This window comes from Pithys albifrons, chromosome 5 (assembly GCF_047495875.1).
Source record: "Pithys albifrons albifrons isolate INPA30051 chromosome 5, PitAlb_v1, whole genome shotgun sequence".
Taxonomy (NCBI): domain Eukaryota; kingdom Metazoa; phylum Chordata; class Aves; order Passeriformes; family Thamnophilidae; genus Pithys; species Pithys albifrons.
In genome coordinates this window covers 72,629,347-72,650,155 of record NC_092462.1, presented here as the reverse complement: position 1 = coordinate 72,650,155, position 20,809 = coordinate 72,629,347, and the positions used below count along the sequence as shown (strand labels likewise).

Here is a 20,809-nt window from a genome sequence, read left to right as displayed (position 1 = left end):
AGGGATCCTCCACCACCGGGATTTACGGGGCTCAGCGATTCTGGAGCAGGATGGTGGCAGCTTGTTCCATCCAAGGGAAACAGCTGAAGAAGGTGCTACCAGCATAGCGAACAACTTGATGTTGGTAAGATGAGTAATAAAGAGAAACAAGAGGAGATATAAAGTGCAGAGGGGGCCAACCTCGGACATTTGGTGCAAAGAATCATGAATCAATTAGTTGGAAAAGACCGATGAGATATATCCAGACACAACACTACCTTGTCAACCAGATCCTGGCACTGAGTGTCATGTCCAGTCTTTCCTTAAGCACCTCCAGGGATGGTGACTCCACCACCTCCCTGGGCAGACCATTCCAAGGTCTAATCACCCTTTTCTTGTGAAGATATTCCTCCTAATGCTCCACCTGAACCTCGCCTGGTGCAGCTTGGGGCAATGCCCTCTTGTCCTGTCGCTGGTTGCTGCGAGAAGAGGCTGACCCTCACCTGGCTTTCAGGTAGGAATCAAAAGGTTGGGAATGACCTCTGAGATCAGCAAGTCCAACCTGTGACCCAACACCCACCTAAGGGACCCCTAAGCAAAGTTTCCGCCGTTTCAGAGAACATGAGACCTGGAGCTTTTGCCATCAGCCCCGAGAGTACCCCCATAAAGCACTGACAAGAGCCCATGGCAGGGACGATCCCACTGGACCCCTGGGAGGTCCCTGTTCCGGCCCCGGCTGCCTCGGCCACTGGGAGCGCCTGTGGGACTGGCACAGCACCACGGGGCATGGTTTGGGCTGGAAGGGCAACTCCAGATCACCTCGTTCCGACCCCCCGCCATGGGTAGGAACACCTTCCACTATCCCAGGTTTCTCCAAGCCCCATCCAACCCGGCCTTGGTCACTGCCAGGGAAGGGGCAGCCATAGCTTCTCTGCCCAGCCTGTGCCAGGGCCTGCCCAACCCTCACAGGGAAGAATTTCATCCAAATACCCGATCTAACCGCATCTCTTGCAATGTGACGCCATTCCCGGTGCTCCCGTCGCTACTCGCTGTTGCAGATGCTCTTCCATTGCCGCCCCTCGCTCTCCCTCCTCACTGACACGGGCCCCGCACATCGCCCCTCGCCGGGGCCGCTTCCCTCGGCTCCGCAGCCCCGCAGCCGTCCCCGCTGCCATACTCACCGCCCAGAGCCGGGATCGGGATCGCGACCGGGATCGCGATCGGGGGACCGGGATCGCGATCGCGGATCGGTCTCGGCTGCCCCGCTCCCTCCCTCCCTTCCTCCCGCCGGCGCAGGCGCGCTGCCGCCTCCCCCCCCCGGCGCTGGCGGCGCGGCCGCGGCTCCGCTCAGAGCCGGGAGCGCGGTCGGGCCGGGGCGGGACGAGGGAGGCGGCTCCGCGCTCGGCAGCCCCGCCGCACACCCGGCCCGGCACTGACCGGCGTTGCTGGGCAGGAGGAGGAGGAGGAGGAGGAGGTAGAGGAGGAGGCGGCGGCGGCGGCGAGAGATTCTCCCATCCCCACCCACCGAGCTGAGGTGAGGCCAGGGCAGAGCATCCTCCTTTCTTCCCCTCATCCCTTCCTCCCTTTCATCCTTCCTCCCGACCTCCTTCCTTTCATCCTCCTTTCCTTATCCTCCTTCCCCCTTATCTCGCCTTCCCCTCATCCTTCCTTGCGCTTCCTGGTCCTCCTTTCCTTTCTTCTCTCCTTAGCCACCTTTCTCCACTCCTCCCCATCCCCCAGGCTCCCTCTCCCCGTGCCCACATTTCGCACCCTCCAGATATAATAATCCTGCCTTTCCCCCCACCCCACCCCCCCTTTTCCTTTTTTTGGACGCAATTTTAATTTTCGCTCATTGGAAGAGAGGGAAAGATACAGAGTCGGTCACACAGATAATCCCGCTCCTGTAAAGAATGGGTTTGAATCAATGGTCATTTTGTGCTGTCTGTATTATGGGAAGAAGGGGATTATATTTAGGGAAGAAAAGAGAGGGTCAAAGGTGTGTTGTTTCACTTACTCATCAATTTACCCACCATCACTTCGAGGTGAAACCTGGCTCCGTATTAAGTCCTTTTTGGTTTTGGTATTGTTTAAAATTATTGTCCTTTCTTCAGGCGTCAGAGGTTTCTCCCTCGCTCTCATCCCTCCCCTGGGATGTACAGTCGCTACTGCTCGGGGTGTGTGACCGGAGCGGGCGGGGAAGGGGCTGCAGGCGCTCCTCCATCCCTTCTCCATCCCTTCCCGGGGCTGAGACATCCCCGGCCACCCGCTCCGTATCCCACCCAGAGCCCATCCCGAAAGGTGCCAGCTCCCACCCAAAGGATGCTCCCCGCTGGCAAGGAGTGAAAGTTTCAAGCGTGGCTTTGTCTCGCCGTGGATGGCGAGGAGGAGCTGCGTGGATGTTGGCGGTGGCCAAAGCGTATCTTGGCGTGGCTTTTGGAGTCAAAGAAGTTTTGCTCAGGCGTGGTGGTGGTGGGGATTTGAGGCTTCCCTGGCTGCCGTGCCCACCTGGGAGTTGGCGTTGTTCGATGGGTGTGCTCAGGGGAGCGTCCACAAGCGGGGGGTTCTGGAGAGAAACTTTTCCATTTCCTGGTGGGGTGCAGCGTGAGGAGCTGGCAGCTGGCACTTGCTTCTCTGCACATCGGGGGGTGGGCGCACTCCCTCGTGTCTCGCCGGCTGTGTGTGATGCTTGGCTGCTTCTTAAGGTGATGCTCTGTCAGTCGGTGCTTGTGTTCCTCTCCTGTGCAGTGGCAGAGCATTTGTTTCATAATGAGCGTGTTTCCGACAATTTCAGCCTTTTTGAGCTTCTGTTTGTTGAATTTGGAGTTAGTTCGTGCTTCATTGGGATAGATACGTTTCAACTCCACTGTTGTTTTAGAGATCTGTGGATACCACAGCAGCCAATGCTACAGCAAAACTATCAGCCTTGCAATTTAACATGTGTGTTAGAGATTATCTTGGCATGTATTCCCCAAAAGTGTGAATTCTGTGCACTTGTCCAGATTGCAGTGAATGCTGTGTGTGTTTTGGAGTACGAGGTAGGTAAGGAGCATAAATAGGGGCAGGCTCAGAGGATGCTGCTGATGTGAACACCAGATTTTCCTGGCTTTGTGGCCGTTACGATGCTGCTGCTTTTCCTTTTCACCTGTAGTGTCTATGATTGATATAATGCATTGTATCAGGCTTTTTATACTCCAGGTCAAACAGAATTCTTTCTAGAAGAGAAAAAGTACTGACCCGAAGGGTGAAGCTCTGCACTCAATTGTGTATATGCTTGTTTACAAAAATACCACCTCAGCTGGGTACCAGATAGCTGTAATTCCATTAATGGGCTCTGCTGATGACAGAAGCCTCAACAGGAAAGCTCCAGTGTCACTTGAGCCCTCACATGGAAATACAACCATAATTCATGCAGATTTTCTGAAAGCTCTTTTAATATTAATGTTGAGCATGCATGGTACTACTGAAATGCCTTTGAAGCCCTGAAAACCAAGAGTATGTGTAGGCTGAGTCTTTAAAGCCAGAGGAAGCAATTAGATCTTCTGCTCTGACCCCTTGCCTGTTGTAGTCAGTTGGATTTTATCCAGTTGCTTTTAAATGCAATAACTTGCATTTGGCTGAAATGTGTTTTCCCGAAAAATTGGAATTTTGATCGGAAGACAGTAAGAGGTGGAGAATCTGCTGTTTATTAAGTTACTTGGCTTCAGCTTCCAGTCCCTGGTTACTGATGTGCTTTTCTCCACTATGCTAAAGAACTCCAAGTATTTTCATACCATGGAAGTATTTATGTGCTGTAACCCAGTATTCCCTCTCTTCTCTACTTGAGAAAGCAAGTGAACTAAAATTCTTTAAATTTGTCACTGTATGCATTTTCCTCACAACTCAGTTTCTGGTTTTTTTTCCCCCCAAAGCCACTCTTTCGGCATTTTTGTGAAAAGGGAAGCCAACGCCTTGTCTCAGGAGTGTTTTGTGAGTTTAAATATTACCTCTCTGGTGTTACTTTCCTGTTTCCACATCACATTTACATATTCAATCTCCATATGCAGCCCTGCGTTTTGATCTTCCGTTCTCTGGGTACTCTCACTGTGGCAAACCCTTTGCAGGACTGTTTCTTTCCACAAGAGTTCATCATTCCATAGACTGGTGTGTGTTTCTTAACAACTTTGTACATGGCTTTTTTAAATGTTTTTTTTGTTGTTTCTAGAGCTGATTGAATATGCCCAGCACTCCAGATGGCTTTTTGAAACTGATTTATACTTGTGCAAATTATGTCACGATTGGGTGTGTAGACTTACAAAAATTAAGAAGGTGTTTTGTGGTTGTAGCTCTGTCTTTGGGGAACTCCACGTGGCTCCGAGTTATGTTGTGATGAGTTCTTCACAAAAGCTGGGGTTTTTTTGGTTTTGAAATGTCACTTAACTAGTTCTTCACCATTTTAATTGGTGCTATTTTGCTGTCAGGTTCTCATGGAATACTGCACCAAGTGCCAGAGAAATTTGTACCTGCAGACAGATATTTTTGCCAACTGGAGGTATGAGTTGTATCAAAGAATAAAACCACATTAATTTTAGAAAATCAGTTTTCATTATTTTACTTCCTATTGTTTGTTACAGAACTCTGATGTGTTAGTGTCCCATATAATTTTTCTTAAATGATTGTTTTGTTTGGGACTGCCATGACTCTCACTTTCCTGTAGCAACAACCACTGTCTCACTGAGTCTTTTGGAGCGTGGCTGTAACATAACTGTTCATTCAGGCTTCTGGAATTGCCCTGGAATTTCCAGAATTCCTTAAAGTTCCTGTCAGTAGGACAGACATTTCCTTGGACACTTGTGGGAGCGCTTTTCTATGGTGATATTTGGTCCTGCTGATCAAAAATGTTTATTGCAAAGTAATGTTGGACTTGTAATGGGATGAAGAAATAATGAATATTCTTCCTATGTACAAGCAAATCCTCCCTTTTCTTCACAAATGCAGAATTACTTTTTTAATGTATTTGCCCTTGTGCAGTGTTAGTGTAGCTCAGTGTCCCTGTTTAGCAGCACTTTCCTTTGTTCCTACAATTCCCCCTCATGTTTTTCTTGTTGCCAAGAAATGTCTTCATCCTCACCTGTCAGATTTTTACACCCACTATTTCAAAAAAGTATGGAATTAGTTATCCTTTAATACTTTTCTTCTCGTTACATATGAATTCTTGTAATTGCAATATTTATGGAAATCAGTTTTGTGGCCAAACTGTAGCAGTTATGACAATGCCTTCCAGGTATTCCATGCTGTCTGAACACACCCATGAGTATAAGATTATTTTTTTTTCTTGTGTACAATGACAGAATGACAGTTTATTGCATTTCAGATGAGTAGGCTTTGCTTTTATTATAGTACATTTTGAGGCTTGGCTGAAGAAAGTTTAAACGTGAATACTTTGAGTTTAGATATAATATCAAATGGTCATGGAAAGATGAAGGACAACTATAGAGAAATAATAATAGAATTACAGACTCTTTAAAGTGTTGGAAGGGACCTTAAAGACCATCCAGTCCCACCCCCTGCTATGGACAGGGACACCTTCCACCAACCCAGGGTGCCCCAAGCCCCATCCAACCTAGTCTTGGACACTCCCAGGGATGGGGCAGCCACAGCTTCTCTGCCCAACCTGTGCCAGGGCCTCACAATAAAAGATAAGTAAATAAATAATACAGCTGGAAATAGTAAATAAATATGCAGTTGGGAATAAGAAGGGCAGCAAACAGAAATAAAGAGTAACAGCACTAACCTGATAGTAACTACAGTGGCATGCTTAGGGCATAACTTGATGGCAGTTTCTGTGGCTTTGGTTTCTAGGAATTGTTCCCTTAAAGCTGATTTGAGGTGAGATGGAAGGAGAAGATACAAAAAGGCCCGAATTTGAAGGGAGGATGAAATTGACGAAAAGAAAGTTGTGTTTCCGAGGCCACCTGAAAGCTGCTTCCTGACTAAGATAAACTTGTGGATTTCATGTAAACACCACTTTTGTTACATTTCTTAGCATAAAGGGAACCAATTGACCAGGGAGAACTTTCCCAAAGCACAGCTTGCAAGCCAGCAGGCTGCTGCAGGAAGCAGGATCAGCTGAGACTTGTTCCTTGTGGAGCTCCAGTACTGAAGGGTGGGATCCTCCCATCTGGATCAACAGCACCTGACCCTGACTGGGTCCAAACTGGCTCTGAGCGTGGCATGTCCTGAGCAGTGGTGGGAACTGAAAAGGTGACATATTTAAGACTGCTGCAACAAAGTAGTTGAAAAGTGACAACAAAGAACAGAAGCCAGGTTTTGGCCTATTGATAAGTAAGATAACAACAGTGTACAGTTCTGGTGCTCCCAACGTATCAATTACATGGAACTGTTGGAGAGAGTACACAGGAAGGCCAAGAAGTTGATAAGGGGACTGAAGCATCTTCCCCATGGAGACAGGCTGAGAAAGCTGAAGGTGCTCAGCCTGGAGAGAAGTTTGGAGACTCGCAGCACTTTTCAGTATCCAAGGGGCCAACAGGGAAGCCAAGGAGGGACTCTTCATCAGGAGCTGTAATGATAGGGCAAGGAGTAATGGGATCAAATCGAAGGAGGGGCAATTTAGATCAAATATGTATATAAAATTCTTCCCTAGGAGGGTCATGAGGCCCTGGCACAGGTTCCCAGAGAAGCTGTGGCTGCCTCATCTCTGGAAGTGTCCAAGGCCAGATTGGATGGGGCTTGGAGCAATGTGGACTGGTGAAAGGTGTCCCTGCCCATGGCAGGTATTGGAATGGGGTGGTATTAAGGTCCCTTCCAACCCAAACCATTCCATTATTTTCTTCTATGATTCTACCTTATCCTTGTATTCCATCCTCTTATTATCTTATAGGAACTCATAATGCATCTAAATATATCTCAGAGGGATAAGACTAATGCACTGAGTCTTTGCATGAGGAGGCTCAGCACTCCACAGATGTAAATGAATTTAGTGTCAGATTCCTGGATAAAAGCTCTACATCTCAGTTCTCTCAGTGTTTCCTCAGCATTGTCCACGAGCCATTGAGAGAGCAGTGATACCTGTTTCCAACCTGTGGTTGTGTGCAAAAAAGCATTCCTGAAAGTTTATAAACAGTGGGACATGGTGAAGTTGTATTTATGTAACAAAAGATTGGCTGCTCTAGGAAATGAAATTATTCTTACCATCACTTACCAGTACAGTTGGTTGAAAGGCAGGATTTTCATGTTGCTGGTGTTTGGAATAATTTTTTATTTTGGCACGGAACAAGCGGGTGACTCTAAAATTTCCAGCACAATGAAAATTCCCTCTGCTGGGAGAACTATCCCTACTTCCCCCTCCCCATATACATCTTTTGTTTTGAATGTCATGTGCTGTCAGCAGACAAAGCATTTTGACTTTGTAGGGAGCAGGAGGGAAGCTTTTCCATAGTTTTCCCCTGGTTGTGTTGAGAAAACACACCTTGCCTTGAAGTACTTTAACTCTGCTGAATCAGCATTTTTTGGTAGCAAGGATTTTTTTTCCCCTTTGGAATATTTTGTGTCTAGCTGTGCTTTTCAACCACATCACCCTTGCATTAGTATTCTGGAACAGAGAACAGCGGAGAAACCTTTACAAAATTGCTGCAGAGACTGCCCAAGTTTTCAGGCTTCTTAAGTAATGAGAGTTACTCAGTTAAGTGAAGCTGAATCCTGTGGCATTAAGAACATCTCACAGGGTTTTCATTTGAGAGGTAAGAAAAATACTAGATTTTACACAGAATTTCTGTGTTCAGAGTGTTCTAAAGGTATTTTTATAGATGTTCCACTCTCCTGTTATCACTGGTGTTAAAATAATTAGTATGTGACATTTTCATTCTCCTGTGGACTTGTCCTTCTCTTTGAAGCTGTGTATTTTAAAACCAAGCATATCTTACAATATGCTTGATGTAGGCAATATTAAAACAGAAGACAATTTGAGTGTAAGTAGAATTTAAATTCTGAACACACTTTTACAAGCATGAAGTGGAAGTGTTTTCATAGAATCCTAGAATGGATTGGGTTGGAAAAGACTTCCCAGATCATCAAGTCCAACCCTTGGTCCAACTCCAGTCCCTTTACCAGATCATGGCACTCAGTGCCACGGCCAATCTCAGTTGAAAAACCTCCAGGGATGGGGAATGCACCCCCTCTCTGGTAAGTCCCTTCCAGTGCCTGATTACTCTCTCTGGAAAGATTTTTTTTCTGCTCTCCAACTTCAGTTTCTCCTGGCAGAGCTTGAGCCTGTGCCCCCTTTGTCCTACTGCTGACTCAGTCAGGGGAGGCTCCCATTGCCCAGGTCACCTGTGCAAATGGGGCTTAAGCTTTTGATTTACTTAAAGCTTCTAAATGGATTAATCACTTTGTCCTTTTCTACAACTAATCAACCTTAATTTTTAGTACTTTGTTATTTACTAACAAAAGCCACTCCTCTGGTTCCACTGAATGTGTCTGTATGGAAATCCTCCCTTAAAGCCCATTCAGCACAGCAGGGGCAGCTGAATCTCTCCCTTCCCTAAGTTGTGCTTATAAAGAAAGGATCAGTTGGAATTATTCCATATGTTTTAAATACAGACACTGTGTCCATCCTGTGCAGAGCTGAGAAAACCAGTTTTATGAGTTCTCTAAATCTTGTCAAACATCAGAAGTAACTCCAAAAGGCTTCTTCCAGAGGCTTAACTTTTCAAGTTAGATTATGGAGTAAAACACTAAAACAATGGAATAAAATTTTAGTAAGCAGTGGTTTTACTTCTGTTGCAGCATCATCATGTCAGGAGTAATAGTTTTGTCCTTTTCAGAGAAACCACAATAACAAACATGAATAAAATCTTTCTAGAAGAGGCATAAAAATTACTTGCAAACAAAGCTCGCTCAAATAATTTGAGGCAGACGTATTTGATTAAATATTTTTTTGCTCCTTTGCAGCCTCTAGAAAAACATTTTGTCGTTTGCTTCTTGGCATAGTGAGATTTCGTCTTTAAAGATGTTTTATAAGTTTTGAGTCAACTTGGAGATATTTGTAAATAAACAGTTCTAAGTAAGTGAATGAATATGAATCAGTAGAGAAGAGGTGTGATGGCCTCTGTCACTAAATGTTAATTTTCTTTACTGTTATTGAATGGTCTTTCTTCCTGATGTAAAATGTGAACAGGTGTGATAAGGTATTCATGGCTAATTCTTAATTATATTTATTGAAAAACTTTGAACATAGACCCCAAATATTGTTTTTTCCCTGTAACTAAAAAAACTTATGATGAAAATAATAATTTCAGCTTTTACTAAAATTGAAAAGGATTGATTTCTAACTTGTTGTATTGTGACAGAATATTTAAGTAAAGTTAATTGTGTTGTCTGTGCTTGGTTTTGATGGAGAGTTTATCAAAATGCTTCAGAAATGGTTATCCCATGGTTACAAATGTTGACTGTTTAGATAACAAAAGACTTCAGCCTTTCAAGGAAAGGTATAAAATAGGTAACAACTAACATTTGAAGTGAGAAAAATCCAGGCTAAGGAGAATAGTTCTTCAATATGTAAAATATAGGAAAGCTGGTTGCAATTAAAATCCACAGGTGACTCTTTAGAATGAAGTTACAGAGTGACAAAGAAACAACTACTATTACAAATGCCATTTGTTATCCTTTTTTTCCCTTATGGAGTCAAAGGGAGAGGGATTCATGTATTTTTATAGCAGCTTCTCTAGTTCTTCCACAGACAGTCCTGAGTGCTCACTATAATCAAGTCACAAATGCAAATTCAGAATTACAGCTGCTCAGTCTAATTTTAAACGTATCTATTATCTCTGTAATCTCCATTCCCAGTGCTTAGATGCCACAGAGAAATACTTCTAAGAAAAAGAAATTGTCAGAAAGCCCATGAATGAAGGGGGATGAGACAGTGCAGGGATGGAATTGGAATAAATACACTCCAGCAAATATCCTGGTGGTCTGGGAGTGCTGGGCAGGGACCACAGGGAGCTGTCTCTTGTCCCTTGGGTGGGTTGTCCCTTCTTTCCCTGAAATTCCAGCCTGTTTCATTCAGCTGACAAAGTGTTGTGGACTTCTGGCCTTGCTGGATATTGTTACTTGGTCGCATCTGACATCGAGCAAGAGCAGGAACATGAAGAAATAGAAATAAGAAAAACTGTTGCTGTCTAAGGATTTAATTTTGCTTGCATGGCTTAGGGAGAATTCTGTGCATGGCTAAGGCAGCAAACTGAAGCCCTCGATGCTCTAATTTGCTCTTGCACATTAATTACATCCTTGGACAAAGTTTTTTTTTTCTTTTATACTCAAATTCTAACCCTTACATTCAGGTCTGAGCCCAGGGGGTGTTGGGTCAGTTCAAGTGAGTGTGTGAGAACCAACCTCAAACCTTATACCATTTTATCATTGCCCTGTATGCTTCCCTCATCTTGTAAATAACTTAAATGCACTTCCAGAGCATTTTCTACAGCCTTATAAACACTTTATGTCTTGGTTTGTTCTAATTCTGTATTTACCTACCAGTTGTATTCTGTTTACAAATTCAGCCTAAGAACTAGAAAATGTCTGGTGTGTCTGTGCTCAGTATTTACCTTCACTTGGCAGGGTAAGAAACAGCATTTTATTATTGTTTTTAATTACATTTGGTACACTTAATTATAATTTCCTGAGTGTGATCAGGGAAACTATCACCTTGCTTTTTGCAGAGTCCTTTTGGAATGCCAGCCAGAGGTATTGTGTGGTCCCAGGTGATCTCAAACGCTGCAGCACAGCCTAATTTACATGACAGAGTGGTATGGAAGCATACATTTTGTGCAAACATAGCCAAAAAGCCTTCAGAATTAATGTCTTGAAGTAGTTGAGAAAGCTGAGTGACTGTAGTAGCCATGGTAACTTTTTTCCTCTTGCTTTTAAGTAGAAACCTCGCTGATTACAAGGCTTCATGTGAGCTTTAACCTGGGGAAAACTACACATTTGGTGGCAACAAAAGGAAAAATCACAGATAACTGGACACATTCAACAAATGGAGAGCAGTGGATTGGATGCAGAAATAGTAGGCTTGCAAACACAGTCAGGATGAGGGATGTAATTATGACACAAATGCTTTTTTTGAGGCTCCACACTCCACATTCTCCTTGTTTGCTCCTAGTTGTGGAACTGTTTTGGTGTGACATGTGCTGAAGTTGCACGTAGCCTTTAGCTCAGATGCTGCCAGACACTGGCTTTGGACTGACAGGTCCTTGCAAACTTGGTTGCATCCTAAGGGTGGAGTCAGCTTAACTTTATTTTAGTTCTTTTCTGGCTTTTGGGTTCAGGGGAATGATGCTGAGATGCACTGACAACACGAGGGTGTTCAGGTCTCCTGTCAGCTTAATGAGTTTATTTTTGCTGGGTGCTTGACAGTCAGCCAAAAGAAACAACAAAAAATAAAATTACACAGCCCAAGAACAGCTTCTTGGCTGGTTTTCCATAAAAAGATCAGTCAGGAGGAAAGGGAAACACTAGAGATGAATCTTTGAATATCTCTTTTTTTTTTCTTTTCTCTTTTTAGAACAGTTTTCCATAATGGTGTAAAAATTGGGATCTCTTATTTGTGCTCTCTCTGCAGCATAAACACATCAGAGGGGGTGTGAAGTCCATTCTGTTCCCCTGATAGCCAGAAGAAAGGTTTGTTCTACCGTAAAGATGTTGCAGGATTTGTGATGTCTGAAGCCTTTCCTGATCAACCCCTGAGGAGATAATCCACAGTAATGAAATTTTTCTTGCAGCAGAGTGAGAGGGACTGTGGTGATTCGGACATGGGAGGGATCAGAACAACCAATATTTGGTTACACAAAGGGAGCAGCTTCTCAGGAAGCACTGGAAGTCACATTCCCCAGGGAAATACCATAAGAAGTTTATCGAGGGCAAGTGCTGGATCCTGCTGCTGGGATAGGAGAATCCTGGATGCGTGGAGAGGCTGGAGAATGAAACCTGGGAGTCCCGGTCAGGGTCTAGTTGAAAATGAGTCAGCAACACTCTCAGGCACGTGATGGGATTGTTGGGGTTGTCCTGTGCAGGGCAGAACTTGGACTCAGAGATCATAGAATCACAGAATTATACAATGGATTGGGTTGGAAAAGACCTCCAAGATCATCATGTCCAACCCTTGGTCCAACTCCAGTCCCTTTACCAGATCATGGCACTCAGTGCCACGGCCAAGCTCAGTTGAAAACCCTCCAGGGATGGGGAATCCACTCCCTCTCTGGGCAGCCCATTCCAATGCCTGAGCACTCTCTCTGCAAAGAATTTCCTGATCTCCAACTTCAATTTCCCCTGGCAGAGCTTGAGCCCATCGTGCCCCCTTGTCCTATTGCTGAGTGCCTGGGAGAAGAGACCAACCCCCACCTGGCCAGAACTTCCCTTCAGGCAGTTCCAGACAGTGCTGAGGTCACCTCTGAGCCTCCTCTTCTCCAGGCTAAACACCCCCAGCTCCCTCAGCCTCTCCCCACACCACTTGTGCTCCAGTCCCTTCTCCAGCCTCGTTGCTCTTTTCTGGCCCCCCTCCAGTCCCTCAAGATCTTTCCTGACCTGAGGGGCTCAGAACTGAACACAACACTCAAGGTGTGGCATCATTTTGGGTCCTTTCCAACTCAGGGTATTCTGTGAGTCTGTGAATTAAGACACTGGAGTTTAAATATTTCAGGTGTGCTTGGAATTAGTGGTGTGAGTTGGACAGTTTGAATCTGTATCTCCAGCATTTGGGGTGATGTCACCCACTCCCCTCCTGGCTGTGCTGGTTTGGATGTTTCTCTTTCTTTGCTGTTCTTCATTAAGTTTTCCACTGGGGTGACAGCAGGACCCTGTGAGTTAGGAAAGAATTTTGAAATTGCTCCTTAAAAAATGTATTTTTCATAATTTCCACCTGGCTTTAATTAGAAATTGCTAAAAGTGCTTAGAATAGAGGTCACCTCTTGGCCATTGTAGGAACCACAGGCAAAGTGTAGCTGCTGAGGGACAGGAAGACTTTAACAGCTTCAAGTACTTGGAGCTCCTTTTATTAAGGGAAAGTATGTAAATATAAAAAAATATACTGTGTCTGAGCAGATAAACCTCCTGTATGCATTAAAAAAAATAAAACACCCATACTGAATCTTAGCTCTGGTCCTCGTGTTATCCTCCTTTTGCAGTAAATGCAGTGCCTTGAACCTGAAATACGTTTCTCCAATTTCAAGAAATGTCCAAAAGATGAGGACCACTTACCCAGGACTGAGTAGAAGGATTTATTTTACCGGGAGACTCCTCAGTGTTGCAGATGATTTCTGGCTGGATTGTCCAAGGGACTAGTTTGGGTATTCAGATTATGCAAGATTAAATCCTTGATCCTTTGAAATTAATTACAGAATTTTCATCAGCGTTACAAAGCTCTTACCCAACACTTTTGGGGCTGTTTCTGCCTTTGGCTGTGGGTTTGTGTCTGTGTCTTTTAAGGGTAGCAGGAGCCAGTCCTGTGTGTTCTTACAGTGATCAATAAATTGCTTAAATCTCTGGAAAATTCAAATGCTTCTCTGCTTTACCTTCTAGAGCTATTGTGAGTACTGATTGTGTCTGCTAACATGCTTTAGAAAACACATGATTTACGTCAGCAGGATTTTTTTTTCCCATTTTGACATTAAAAAAGAAAAGAAGTAACAATAAGTATCCAATACATCAGCTCTTCTTTGCATCTAATTTCTCAGCTGCTGCAAATAAACAATATGTGCTGCTCAATCCTTCATTTTAATGAGCTTTTTTCTGTGTTGCTGCTTTGATCTAAAGACTGATTTTTGTCTGAAGTGAGAAAGTTGTGCTATCACTCTGGGCCAGTTGAAGAAAACATTACAGACGGACTCAGTTCCTGACCACGATGGAGACACCTCACCGTGCTCAGTTTTGCTCTTGGTTGAGGTCACAGGTCTGCAGAGGGTCCCCTGGCATGTCCATCACTGCTGTCTTGCTTCTGTAGAACATCCCAGGTTCATAACTCATCTCAGTGCCAAAACCAACCCCGAATATTTCAGGGCACTGAGTCACTTGATGAGTTTTGCTGTATTTCCCCCAAAACAAGGGGGTAGGAGGGTGCCCTGAGAGGACCTCAAGGTACCTGAAATAATGATGAAATTCCATGAGAGAACTGACATTTGGGAGATACTTTGTCTTAGGGGAAATAAAATTACAGATGTTGTCTCAAATTATGTGTATTATAGGTGTGTGTAATTTCATATGCAGAACATTGTGTAGGATGAATTAAATTAATTGTGTGTCTGTGTTTCCAAACACAGGGAGTACTGTGGGAAATATTTCAAGGTGAGATGCAAGGTATGTCAAGGGCAGTGAGCAGAGCCAATATGTTAGAAAGGTTTCATTGTTTGTTTCTCCAAGGATGTTTTGGTATCTGAGGAGCAACCTTGTGTTTTCATTTTTGGATCCCATTATATAAAATAGGATTTTATGAAAATGTGTAATCACTTATATTTCTTCTGTCACAAATAATGTGCAGTCCTTGCATGTGTTTAATCACCATGAAAGAAGGTGTTGGGTTTTAGCCATATTTATCAAGGTTCTCTCATATGAAAATGCAAAACAAAACAAAACACCACCACCTTTTACTGGAAGGTGTCCCTGCCCATGGAAAGGGAGTTGGAACTATGTAATGTTTAAGGTCCCTTCCAACCCCAAACCATTCTGTCATTCTATAATTCTATTTCTTTTAAAGCAAGTGTTTTGTTGATTGTCATTCCTAAACTTCAGTCCAAACTTCAGGAAATGTATGTCTATATATTTCTGAACAATTTAGTGAAAATTATGTGTCAGCAATATTTTTAAAGTTAAACCCATGTGAATGTGTTAAAATTGAGTTTTGCACAATACTCTGAAAAAAATGAAAACTAGGAAGCCTTTTTTTTATTATAATAACTGTGTGTGCTTCAGATGATTTCCAGGTATCTTATGTGTTGGTTTAATGAATGTTTCCTGTGTGTTAGGTTAGGTTCTTCACTAAGTTAGGTTCTTAAGCCAAAGGAAAAAGTAGTTTTTAAGAGCTATATTTCTGTGAAAATTGTTATAAAATGCCAATCACTGTAGTGAGGCCTCTGTAAAATGTAATCATTATTCCTTGTGTTTCCTTTCCACACCACAGGGAGATGCTTTTTTGCTCCACACTCACTCAGAGTTGCTGCAGTCCAATGTTTGCTGCCCTGTTGCTATTTCTGGTCCTGCTTTTTGCTGCAAAGGCTTGTGATTTCATTAACAGTTATTTTAAAACTTGAGTAACCTGGCAGAGGGCTCAATAGAGCATAATTCTGTTTCCCATGTAGATAAGCAGAGCAGCACATGAATAAAGATCAGCCTGGCCTCTCCTCCATGCTTCACAGGAGCCCCACGTGGCGTTGGGAGCCTTGGAGGAACGGCCACATTATCTTCAGTTCTAGAAATAATTAACATGAGTTTAATCCAAAGTGTATTCATGTTAATAATAGTTGTGGTTCTTAATATTTTCTTTGTTGTTGTTGCTGTTTTTGTCTCTATTTCTGACACAGGAGAGTAGGATCTTACCCCATTAGCCACCTCCCTTCAGTGGTGAGCCATGCATTGGATGAGAGTTTAAACAATTTTCCCAGACTTTGAGCTTGTGTTGGGTTGTGATAACCCTGGAACCCCCAACTTGTATCTTGTGTGTTAACCCCACCTGTGGCTTCCACAACTCATCTCAAGGGAGCTCTTTGTCTCTCTCAGCGCCGCATCACAGGCTCCTGTTTGGCCTTTGAATTAAGGGACAGTGATTAAATTACACATGGGTTTCGTGGGCCTGATTTTTCCAGCCTAAAGAATGGTGTGGTGACCTTATATTGACACCACAGAGAATGTGGGCTTTGTTAACAAAGTCGAGATCTGCCCCTGAATTTCAACCAGAGGCTCTTGTTCTACAACACCAGCCTTGTTTTTTGGGGCTATCACTGTGACATCTGTCCTGTTGCTACATGAGGTGCCATGTGGTAGCACTTACTCTCCTTATATTCATTTGATGTGATTTGCTTAATATAAGAGAACAAGCCTGTGCTACTTTTATTTGTAAGTGAAGAAAAAAAAATTACTTTCTCTGGAATGATGACAATGAGCTGTTTATTACAACAAGCTGTGCGTTTCATGTTCTTTTACTTAGAAAGCAGTGATTTGTCTGAATTTTTGGAGTGGTTTTTAAGTGAATAATGATATAAGAGCCTTCTTACTTGAGGCTTCTTATAAATGTAGTTATTTATATGAGGAAAAATTGTTCAAGCGTGGATTATTTATGCGGAGGAGAAAACTGGCTCTGGATTGGTATAATTTTTCTTCCCCATCTGCTCTGAATGACTTTGTTGCCTCTGTGCAGTGAGTGCTCGCCTGCAACTTTGTTTTAGACACTTAGGAGCTCCGTGTACTATTTTCCTTAATAAAATGATCCAATTCAAACATCACCTTTTGTTCTTCAAGGCAAACTTTGTTCTCTTGTGGCTTCAAAGAAGTGTTATGGCCTTTCCCCTTTCATTTTAGGCAGCCCTGGTTTCATCATGCACTTAAAAAGTAGAACTGAGATTTTTTTTCCCTGGTCTAGTGGTATTGATATGGGTTTTTTCTTAATTTTTGATTTATTTATTTTTTCCCTTCAACAGTTGAGAGATGGATGAGAAGAATAATTGCACTTTGCCCTCACCCCCTTTTGATGTCACGTTTAATGCCAGTCCCCTCCTGAGATGATCCAGTCTATGCCTGGAGCCTGGGCTCAGCTTCCTGAGTGAACTGGGATGTCAATCCACTCTGTTTAGCCACCAGATTCTTTCAAAATTGGTAATTCTGCTACTGGGACTGTGCATTGTAGGCAAAAAGAGCATCCAAGCAGCCTTGCTAAAGCATTGTTAATTACTGTTAGTAAAGAAAGATGGGGAGGATTTTATTTCAATAAAGATCTCTCCTACCTACAGCCAAGAGTGACCTAATTAATTTTTTTTTTAGGTACACCAGCAGGATGTGTCTGTAAACAGTTTCTAAGCAACAGCTCCCTGTCCTCTAGAAAGAATGCCACATTTTATCTGTGACTCCTGGTTTTATGGCCCTGCTGCCCAAATTGGTGCCCTGGATTAGGGGGAGGTTGGAGGAGCCTTGTCAGCAGTGAGAGTTCTCTTTTGTGGTACTCCCAACCACCTACAGCTCCTGGGCTGCTGGGAGTTAAATCTTTGTCTCCTTTAGTGCTGCTCTCCCAACAGCTTTGCTGTCACAGTCCAGCACTGGGAATTCTTTCTGTGCAGCTTCATAAACCTTCTGTAGTGATCAAAGAACCCCTATTTCTACTTCCCTTTAAATCCAAGAGGTGACAAAAACCAGAAACACCTAAAAATATATATTTTTTTAATGATTACATGATTTGAACTGGTTTGAAGGCAAAAACTGAGTTTCCCCCATAGCACAACAGGTCTTTATTTTCACCAGGACTTGTGTGGCATCTGTATCAGACTGGGGTAATTCAGAGGTGAAGAAAATGGGAGCCCTTTGCTGTCAGATTTTTATTACCTGGCAGCCTGCAGCTGAGCCATACCTGCATTAAACCTTGTCAAATAATTTGCATCTAGAGAGAGGTCAAGCAGTAATAACTACCTAAGAAAGAGAGATAACCTTTTTCATGGTAATATAGTTATATATGGGGGGGAAAAGGGAAGAGAATAATCTCACTGAGTGTTGTACTCTCTTGTGACCAATTTTAAACAGATGTTATTTGAAAACGGGAAGCATTTTCTTTTAGCCAAAGATCTGTGTAAGATGAAGTAAAGAAAAGGAAATTTCAGAGGGATTTTAATTTGGTTTGGTTTACTAAATCCCATCCCTGGAAGTGTCCAAGGCCAGACTGGACGGGGCTTGGAGCAACCTGGGCTGGGGGAAGGTGTCCCTGCCCATGGCAGGGGATGAAATGGCATGATCTTTAAGGTCCCTTCTGACACAAACAAGTCCGTTATTCCATGATACTACCAGAGTCTAAAAGAATGTTAACGTGGGGGCTGTGGATATGAAAAAATTGGTTCAGCTTATTGGAACTTAAAAGAGTCATGAACGTCAGATTCTGTATCTTGCAGATTAACCACCACATCTTGCCTTAGCTGAGACTGCTTTTGAGATGGGGAAACATCGCTCTGGTAGGAAACAGGTTTTGCATCAAAGGACATTGGAATGGAATATGATCATAAACTCATTAATAAGACCTGGGGAAGACTCATTTGGAGTCTGTCTCCCATTATAGAATCATAGAATGGATTGGGTTGGAAAAGACCTCCGAGATCATCAAGTCCAACCCTTGGTCCAACTCCACTCCGTTTACCAGATCATGCCCCTTGTCCTGTTGCTGAGTGCCTGGGAGAAGAGACCAACCCCCACCTGGATAGAACTTCCCTTCAGGTTGTTCTAGACAATGCTGAGGTCACCTCTGAGCCTCCTCTTCTCCAGGCTAAACTACCCCAGCTCCCTCAGCCTCTCCCCACACCACTTGTGCTCCAATCCAGCCTTGTTGCTGGCCCCGCTCCAGAACCAAGAAGAGCAGCCTTCAAGAAAATATGTTGGAGGCTACTTAGAGAAGAAGCTTGAATTTTATCATAATAATTCTGTGCTCCAGTTTATGAGTTTTTACCAGCTGTGAGCCAGCAGAGGTAAACTTTCAGTTTGGTGAAGATTTTGGAATGAAGCAGAGAAGCCTCATCGGTTACCCAGAGGGTGGCAGGACCTACAGAACTCTATTGGTCATTTTATTTCTTTAGTTTTGATTTGCTGTCTCTTACCTACTACTGTTAAATATTTTTTCAGTTTGAAAAATGGTCTTACTGGTTTTATTAGCAGTGCCCACAGAGAAGGCCTATGGATTTTGGAATCAGATTTGAGTAATGGTTGTGATTGATAACACAGGATGTAGCTGATGGCCTGATTTGAGGGAATTGTAGCGTTTGTTTCTTCCCTAGAAGAGGTAAAATGATAGGTCTTTGTGTGCTTTTGAGAAAAACAGGGATCTCTGTGTATGTTCCCTCTGCTATTGCGAGAAGCTGTCTTGTTTCTTACAACTGTCTTTGATTTCAAATCAAAGGAAAGAGAGATTTGGGCTACATAGAGAATGGGAAGTGAAGAAAGTAATGGAGGCATTTTTCTGGCTTGCATTAAGAAATAAAACTGAGTAGAAGGAATTCTGCCTTCTGAAAGAGAGGTTAGATGTTGTTATGTGCAAGTGGGGACCACAAGAAGAAAGGCAGTTTAAAAATACCTGGATGTTTAAAACCTAACATTAAAGTCAAAAAATGTGCAGTTACAAGACAGATGAAACATGAGCTTTTGAAGAACTTTTTATGAAAAAGGCAATAAAAATAAGATTTGTGACGTTCTTACTTTTTAGGGGCTGCTAGGGTGGCTTCCTGTCAAATCCTATAAAACCAGAGTGAGAGTGAATTCCATTTTTTACTGTTTCCAGCATTCTCACCTTCTCCATTACATTTGACCAAGAGTAGACTCTCACTATAAAATTCAGATTCCAAGTAGCTTTTGGGGCTTTGTGCATTTCTGTTCATTTCTTGGGTAAAGGAAATGGTAATCTCAGTCAATCTCTGTCAATAATTGGTTGATGTTTCTCTCTAGATTTGGGCTAAATTTACTTGATAATTTCTCTTTCATGTAGTAATAATTCCTCGTTTCTATTATTTCAGTTACTCTGCTTGACATGGATAAATCCCACTGAATGAATGTCTCTGTTACTAAATATTCCACTGTATACTAAATACTCTTTTCTGTACAAGCCATATTCTTTCACCTTTACAAGCTCTTGGTTTATAAAAAAACCCTCCCTTTTCGTGGGCAAAGCACTGTAGCTTTATTTCCTGCATATATTAACAAAATGTTGGAGGATTGAAGGGAGTGAACATGCAGTGAGTCATCTTGTGTTGAGAATAAAACCTGATACTTTTGTGAATGAAATCCAGCTTTGTGAAGCAGAGCATGGAGATTGTTATTACTGTTTTTGTGGAGGATTTTTTTGGTATATGTATTTTTGCTTTTAGCAGATGTGCAAGGTAGGAAAGCTCTAATTAGACATGGGAAGTGCTGTGACACATTTGTAAATCTGTAAATGTTGGATGAATTAAATTTAGTACAACTTCACTATGACAAGGAATATCTGCCCAGGGTGGTTTGAATAATTTTTGGAGGTTCCTTCATTGACACTGTTTGAGGAACCTAAACCTAAACACAAACACAAAGATGCCTAAAAAGTTTGGAAGTGAACTGAATGCCAGAAGCTTGATGAAGTTCTGGGGCTGTTATGTAGCTTGTATTGGAACCAGAGTAGGATTTTAGCAGAAATGTGAGTTGATCTGATGACACCTCTGAAATGCCAAAGTCTGCCTGAGTCCAAGTGTATATTGCACAAATTCTGCAACTCAGAAATTATTGAACATGGTGATTATAGGCAAAGTTAATACTAAAATCTGGTCTTCTTTCTTTAAGGGTGGATGAAAACAAATTGGATATGTGTATTTTGTTTCATCCCTGGATATTTCATCCTGGTTATGGACTTTTTGAGTCTCAGGGTGCCAACTGGACAATACTGTTTAATTTAGGAGAGACATGATATTGTTTTGTAACTTTTCTTGTTAATGTTCCCTTCATCTCTGCAATTAGTTCCACAGCTCTAAGGGGAGAAGTGTTGCCTATTTGATGCTTAAAAACCTGATGACTGAAGAATTTGAGATGCATTTAAGTTCTTATAGGAAATATTGTGAGTTCTATTCACCTCTTTACCATCTGTCTT

The 20,809-nt window shown here is 42.8% G+C and overlaps 1 protein-coding gene across 3 annotated transcripts in view; it reads left to right on the top strand.

The window, feature by feature from the left end:
* Positions 1-1,357: 1,357 nt before the first annotated feature.
* CTNNA2 (catenin alpha 2) overlaps positions 1,358-20,809 on the top strand; it is a 511,524-nt gene continuing 492,072 nt past the window's right edge. The window contains exons 1-2 of one of the 3 annotated variants that reach the window (XM_071557037.1): positions 1,359-1,513; positions 4,437-4,507. The gene's annotated coding sequence lies outside the window, so the exon portion shown is untranslated. Of the gene's footprint in view, positions 1,514-4,436; positions 4,508-20,809 lie in introns of all 3 variants that reach the window. The other 2 variants (XM_071557038.1, XM_071557036.1) reach the window with 2 other exon arrangements.